General features: G+C 51.8%; 1 non-coding gene across 1 annotated transcript; it reads left to right on the top strand.

The window, feature by feature from the left end:
* Positions 1-5,409: 5,409 nt before the first annotated feature.
* On the top strand, positions 5,410-7,317 carry LOC124591042. Its single transcript, XR_006976900.1, has one exon. It is a non-coding gene; the product is annotated as a small subunit ribosomal RNA (ribosomal RNA).
* Positions 7,318-7,500: the final 183 nt, after the last annotated feature.

Below are 7,500 nucleotides of genomic sequence, written 5' to 3'. Positions count from 1 at the left end.
TCCTCTGTCGACCACAGCACCCCAACGCCAGCGCCTCTGCCGCACGAAATCGTGGACCGGCAATCACTCCACCTGCGCCCCACTCCAACCGCCCAACTCGCAACTCCAGCGGATGAACGGCGGACTTTTCCCGCAGTCGCAATGTGCAATCCACCCCTATAACATGCGTTTCATGAAGAGTTATCTCCAATATGCGACATTCCCGCTGTCCCTATACATGAGCTGCGGGGCTGTACCAGTTACGAGCTAGAGACGCGACCGCGTTGCTCTCTGTACGAATGCCGATGCTGAGCGGTCAGCTAGGAGGCGCTCCATCCATGTCGGTACCGGTGAGCGTTGCACTCGCAGTCGCAAGAACGTACGGCAAGTATATTACCTGGAAGAGTCAATGACAGTCCACGCCCCCCTGCGTGGGAAGAGTCTTTCTAGGCCATGACCCACCGGAAGGGCGCAGCGTCCCCCACCCCAGACATGTGACGTCACACCATCGGTATTGACGACTAGACTGATTCCTTATAATCATTTGCCATACACCGGTGGAAGCTGCCGAGACGAGTAACTACATAGCGGGCTCGCCGTGTCACTAATGTACAGAGATACAACAGTTTCGACTGGAACCGGATTAAACGTATACACGGCGCTGATTAGTAATAGATAGAGCCATCAGAATACAGATAATGTATACAACTGTCCGTATACATGCTGAAAGACTCTGCTCACAATCACAACCACACGTCAGCCACACACCCTTATCACGCACTACTCTCTGCCTGTAACACGCACACAGACAATATGTAAGCACCAGCATGGAACAACACCCAGTGCATCCTCTCCGCCACATTAGACAATCCACACTGTCATAACCAGACTGGGAGGTCCACTCAGAAAACAGAATATCCCACCCACCCGACAACCACCATTGCTCAGCCAAGCCACCAACACCCACACATGTCCTACACAGGGGTGCACCCAACATCACAATACTGCCTCCTCTCACAGCACACAAACAATGGCAGGAATGAAAGACACAGGTCTGCCACAAGCATGGAATGAGAGCGCCGCCTGTCATGAGCCAAAGGTGCATCCTGACGTGGCAAATCAGATGATGCCGCAGGCATCCACTTACTATAATCACAATCAACAAACGGCCGCCCCGCCCCGCCCCCCATTAAACCTTTCCTTACAACAATGTGTACCTTAACCTAACCTATATCGTACCGTAACCTAACCTATATCGTACCGTAACCTAACCTATGTCGTACCGTAACCTAACCTATGTCGTACCGTAACCTAACCTATGTCGTACCGTAACCTAACCTATGTCGTACCGTAACCTAACCTATGTCGTACCGTAACCTAACCTATGTCGTACCGTAACCTAACCTATGTCGTACCGTAACCTAACCTATGTCGTACCGTAACCTAACCTATGTCGTACCGTAACCTAACCTATGTCGTACCGTAACCTAACCTATGTCGTACCGTAACCTAACCTATGTCGTACCGTAACCTAACCTATGTCGTACCGTAACCTAACCTATGTCGTACCGTAACCTAACCTATGTCGTACCTTAACCTAACCTATGTCGTACCTTAACCTACCCTATGTCGTACCTTAACCTAACCTATGTCGTACCTTAACCTAACCTATGTCGTACCTTAACCTAACCTATGTCGTACCTTAACCTAACCTATGTCGTACCTTAACCTAACCTATGTCGTACCTTAACCTACCTATGTCGTACCTTAACCTAACCTATGTCGTACCTTAACCTAACCTATGTCGTACCTTAACCTAAACCTATGTCGTACCTTAACCTAACCTATGTCGTACCTTAACCTAACCTATGTCGTACCTTAACCTAACCTATGTCGTACCTTAACCTAACCTAAATGTCGTACCTTAACCTAACCTATGTCGTACCTTAACCTAACCTATGTCGTACCTTAACCTAACCTATGTCGTACCTTAACCTAACCTATGTCGTACCTTAACCTAACCTATGTCGTACCTTAACCTAACCTATGTCGTACCTTAACCTAACCTATGTCGTACCTTAACCTAACCTATGTCGTACCTTAACCTAACCTATGTCGTACCTTAACCTAACCTATGTCGTACCTTAACCTAACCTATGTCGTACCTTAACCTAACCTATGTCGTACCTTAACCTAACCTATGTCGTACCTTAACCTAACCTATGTCGTACCTTAACCTAACCTATGTCGTACCTTAACCTAACCTATGTCGTACCTTAACCTAACCTATGTCGTACCTTAACCTAACCTATGTCGTACCTTAACCTAACCTATGTCGTACCTTAACCTAACCTATGTCGTACCTTAACCTAACCTATGTCGTACCTTAACCTAACCTATGTCGTACCTTAACCTAACCTATGTCGTACCTTAACCTAACCTATGTCGTACCTTAACCTAACCTGTATTGCGCCTTAACCTAACCTGTATTGCGCCTTAACGTAACCTGTATTGCGCCTTAACGTAACCTGTATTGCGCCTTAACGTAACCTGTATTGCGCCTTAACGTAACCTGTATTGCGCCTTAACGTAACCTGTATTGCGCCTTAACGTAACCTGTATTGCGCCTTAACGTAACCTGTATTGCGCCTTAACGTAACCTGTATTGCGCCTTAACGTAACCTGTATTGCGCCTTAACGTAACCTGTATTGCGCCTTAACGTAACCTGTATTGCGCCTTAACGTAACCTGTATTGCGCCTTAACGTAACCTGTATTGCGCCTTAACGTAACCTGTATTGCGCCTTAACGTAACCTGTATTGCGCCTTAACGTAACCTGTATTGCGCCTTAACGTAACCTGTATTGCGCCTTAACGTAACCTGTATTGCGCCTTAACGTAACCTGTATTGCGCCTTAACGTAACCTGTATTGCGCCTTAACGTAACCTGTATTGCGCCTTAACGTAACCTGTATTGCGCCTTAACGTAACCTGTATTGCGCCTTAACGTAACCTGTATTGCGCCTTAACGTAACCTGTATTGCGCCTTAACGTAACCTGTATTGCGCCTTAACGTAACCTGCATTGCGCCTTAACGTAACCTGCATTGCGCCTTAACGTAACCTGTATTTGCGCCTTAACGTAACCTGCATTGCGCCTTAACGTAACCTGCATTGCGCCTTAACGTAACCTGTATTGCGCCTTAACGTAACCTGTATTGCGCCTTAACGTAACCTGTATTGCGCCTTAACGTAACCTGTATTGCGCCTTAACGTAACCTGTATTGCGCCTTAACGTAACCTGTATTGCGCCTTAACGTAACCTGTATTGCGCCTTAACGTAACCTGTATTGCGCCTTAACGTAACCGATATTGCGCCTTAACGTAACCTATATTGCGCCGTAACGTAACCTATATTGCGCCGTAACGTAACCCACATTGCCCCTTAACGTAACCTATATTGCGCCGTAACGTAACCTATATTGCGCCGTAACGTAACCCACATTGCCCCTTAACGTAACCCACATTGCCCCTTAACGTAACCCACATTGCCCCTTAACGTAACCCAACACACGTTGGGCCTTAACCCAACACACGTTGGGCCTTAACCCAACACACGTTGGGCCGTAACCCAACACACGTTGGGCCTTAACCCAACACACGTTGGGCCTTAACCCAACACACGTTGGGCCTTAACCCAACACACGTTGGGCCTTAACCTGCTCTGTAATTGTCATACGACGCGTTAAATTAGTGTAGTGTTGCCTAACTGCAACCCCCGCAATATAGTTTGCTACTCGCACTGCCCGGTCCCCAGTGTATCGCTTCATGTTAAACACCTTGCAGCTATACACTGTAATGTGGATGGCAGCAGGACGTACATGCTCAATGCCCTTTGCAGTTGTTCATTGGCATTTGCAGTTGTTTCATTGGCATTCGCATGGCGAAGCACTTAGCCTACGCTGTGGTACGGCCTGTGTCAACTGTCCGCTGATGTTGTACGTCCAAATCACACACTGTACTGCACATTGGTCCTCATGTACTGAATGATACATCGTGGTACATGTGACCGTACAACGACTGCGCCAACAACGGCGAACCATGCGGTCCAAATGTTGTGCACTCAGCTACGTGTCGTCTCCCTATAAGAGCTGGATTGCAGTGTGGTATGCCCTGGATGGCGATCAGCATGAGCCGTCTGTTGATGTAGTGGCGCGTGTTGTCAGACGTAGTCGTCTCTTCTCACACACCGTGATAGCACGGTGCACTGCGTTCCACATCTGCGACATGCGACAGAGGCCGGTTGACAGTCGTTCGCGCAATGGACATCGCATACGTACGGGGGCCACCTTCCACGTGTTCGCTAAGCGTGGACATGTTGTTGCGTGTATGTGGGCAGACAGTGTGTCGTGACACCTGACACAGGCATGCAACAATCGTTGAATTTGCAAATGGCGATGGACGCCTACGTTTGCTGGTGACGTTACGCAAATGAACAACTGGTAAACCGTTGTGGTGCGGTTGTTCTCGCTAGGGGTGAATCAGTGATGGCGACGATCGGTTGAGCTACCAACCGGTTGTTGCAGCGATACCCACCATGCCCACGAACGTGAATGGCATGTGGGTGTGAAGCGATACGCGGCGGTGGCTGGGTGGGACCGTCCCCGGCCGGTGAGGGGGGGCCTCCCGGCGTGTTGGCCGTGCGGTGCGTGGGCGCACGCGCTACAGCCGGCTGGTGGGGGCGGCCAGTGGCAGGCGCGCCGGCCGACGGAGGCGGCAGGCGGCGCAGCTGCGCGCCGGCGCACCCTGCACGCGGCGCCGTGCGGCCAAAGTAGGTCCTCGCGGGCCCGGTGCGAAGCGCGGTGGACATCTGCAGTGTGCTGGTCCGATTGAGGACTGTGTGCGCTGAGGATGCGCCGCCGCCCGGCGCTCGGCGCCGCGACGCCGTCTGCTGCTCGGTCGCCTCTGCGGTTCTCGCAGGTGGTTTGTATCGCAGCTGTGCGGACGTGTTGGCGCGTGCGCTGTGCTGGGAGAGTTCGCTTCGGCACCCAAGTGGGGCTTTTGTCCTTCTGTGGCGCTGGCGTTGGAGCTGCCGGTCACCGTAGGTGGCGCGTGTTGTCTCCCGCCGGCAATGCCACGACAGCACGCTCCCGGGCCTCTGTCGGCAGCGGCAAGCTCAGTTGGGAGCACGGGTGGTCGCACCTAAAGCGTCTACTCGCCAAACTCCGGGCGATTGCGCCTCTCTCGAACCCGACCAAGTACTTAGGACGGCGCTGCGCGCCGCCGGGACCTGAGAGGGTTTCGAGGTGTATGGTGCAGGGGAGCTCAGCCTCCTCCTGTTTGCAGAATAATTGAGCGGACGCTTGCGTGTTCGCGCGGGCCCCCGGGACACACTCCCGGGCGGCCGGCTGCTCAGCTCTAGTTGACGCAGCTCCCTGGTTGATCCTGCCAGTAGTCATATGCTTGTCTCAAAGATTAAGCCATGCATGTCTCAGTACAAGCCGCATTAAGGTGAAACCGCGAATGGCTCATTAAATCAGTTATGGTTCCTTAGATCGTACCCACGTTACTTGGATAACTGTGGTAATTCTAGAGCTAATACATGCAAACAGAGTCCCGACCAGAGATGGAAGGGACGCTTTTATTAGATCAAAACCAATCGGTCGGCTCGTCCGGTCCGTTTGCCTTGGTGACTCTGAATAACTTTGGGCTGATCGCACGGTCCTCGTACCGGCGACGCATCTTTCAAATGTCTGCCTTATCAACTGTCGATGGTAGGTTCTGCGCCTACCATGGTTGTAACGGGTAACGGGGAATCAGGGTTCGATTCCGGAGAGGGAGCCTGAGAAACGGCTACCACATCCAAGGAAGGCAGCAGGCGCGCAAATTACCCACTCCCGGCACGGGGAGGTAGTGACGAAAAATAACGATACGGGACTCATCCGAGGCCCCGTAATCGGAATGAGTACACTTTAAATCCTTTAACGAGTATCTATTGGAGGGCAAGTCTGGTGCCAGCAGCCGCGTAATTCCAGCTCCAATAGCGTATATTAAAGTTGTTGCGGTTAAAAAGCTCGTAGTTGGATTTGTGTCCCACGCTGTTGGTTCACCGCCCGTCGGTGTTTAACTGGCATGTATCGTGGGACGTCCTGCCGGTGGGGCGAGCTGAAGGCGTGCGACGCGCCTCGTGCGTGCTCGTGCGTCCCGAGGCGGACCCCGTTGCAATCCTACCAGGGTGCTCTTGAGTGAGTGTCTCGGTGGGCCGGCACGTTTACTTTGAACAAATTAGAGTGCTTAAAGCAGGCAAGCCCGCCTGAATACTGTGTGCATGGAATAATGGAATAGGACCTCGGTTCTATTTTGTTGGTTTTCGAACCCGAGGTAATGATTAATAGGGACAGGCGGGGGCATTCGTATTGCGACGTTAGAGGTGAAATTCTTGGATCGTCGCAAGACGAACAGAAGCGAAAGCATTTGCCAAGTATGTTTTCATTAATCAAGAACGAAAGTTAGAGGTTCGAAGGCGATCAGATACCGCCCTAGTTCTAACCATAAACGATGCCAGCCAGCGATCCGCCGCAGTTCCTCCGATGACTCGGCGGGCAGCCTCCGGGAAACCAAAGCTTTTGGGTTCCGGGGGAAGTATGGTTGCAAAGCTGAAACTTAAAGGAATTGACGGAAGGGCACCACCAGGAGTGGAGCCTGCGGCTTAATTTGACTCAACACGGGAAACCTCACCAGGCCCGGACACCGGAAGGATTGACAGATTGATAGCTCTTTCTTGATTCGGTGGGTGGTGGTGCATGGCCGTTCTTAGTTGGTGGAGCGATTTGTCTGGTTAATTCCGATAACGAACGAGACTCTAGCCTGCTAACCTAGTCGCGTGACATCCTTCGTGCTGTCAGCGATTACTTTTCTTCTTAGAGGGACAGGCGGCTTCTAGCCGCACGAGATTGAGCAATAACAGGTCTGTGATGCCTTAGATGTTCTGGGCCGCACGCGCGCTACACTGAAGGAATCAGCGTGTCTTCCTAGGCCGAAAGGTCGGGGTAACCCGCTGAACCTCCTTCGTGCTAGGGATTGGGGCTTGCAATTGTTCCCCATGAACGAGGAATTCCCAGTAAGCGCGAGTCATAAGCTCGCGTTGATTACGTCCCTGCCCTTTGTACACACCGCCCGTCGCTACTACCGATTGAATGATTTAGTGAGGTCTTCGGACTGGTACGCGGCATTGACTCTGTCGTTGCCGATGCTACCGGAAAGATGACCAAACTTGATCATTTAGAGGAAGTAAAAGTCGTAACAAGGTTTCCGTAGGTGAACCTGCGGAAGGATCATTACCGACTAGACTGCATGTCTTTCGGTGTGCGTGTCGTGTCGCGCAACACGCTACCTGTACGGCTCGCAGTAGCCGTGCGGCCGCGTGCGGAACCACGCGTGCTTCTCAAAACTAACGCCAATGTTGTGTGGTACGAGCGCTGAAGCGCTGGAGCGGCTGGCCTGCGGCACCTGGCGCCTGGCGC

The sequence above is a fragment of the Schistocerca americana genome, unplaced genomic scaffold, assembly GCF_021461395.2.
Source record: "Schistocerca americana isolate TAMUIC-IGC-003095 unplaced genomic scaffold, iqSchAmer2.1 HiC_scaffold_796, whole genome shotgun sequence".
Lineage (NCBI taxonomy): Eukaryota > Metazoa > Arthropoda > Insecta > Orthoptera > Acrididae > Schistocerca > Schistocerca americana.
Note: the sequence above shows the minus strand (reverse complement) of the source record. Positions and strands in the feature narration are given on the sequence as shown.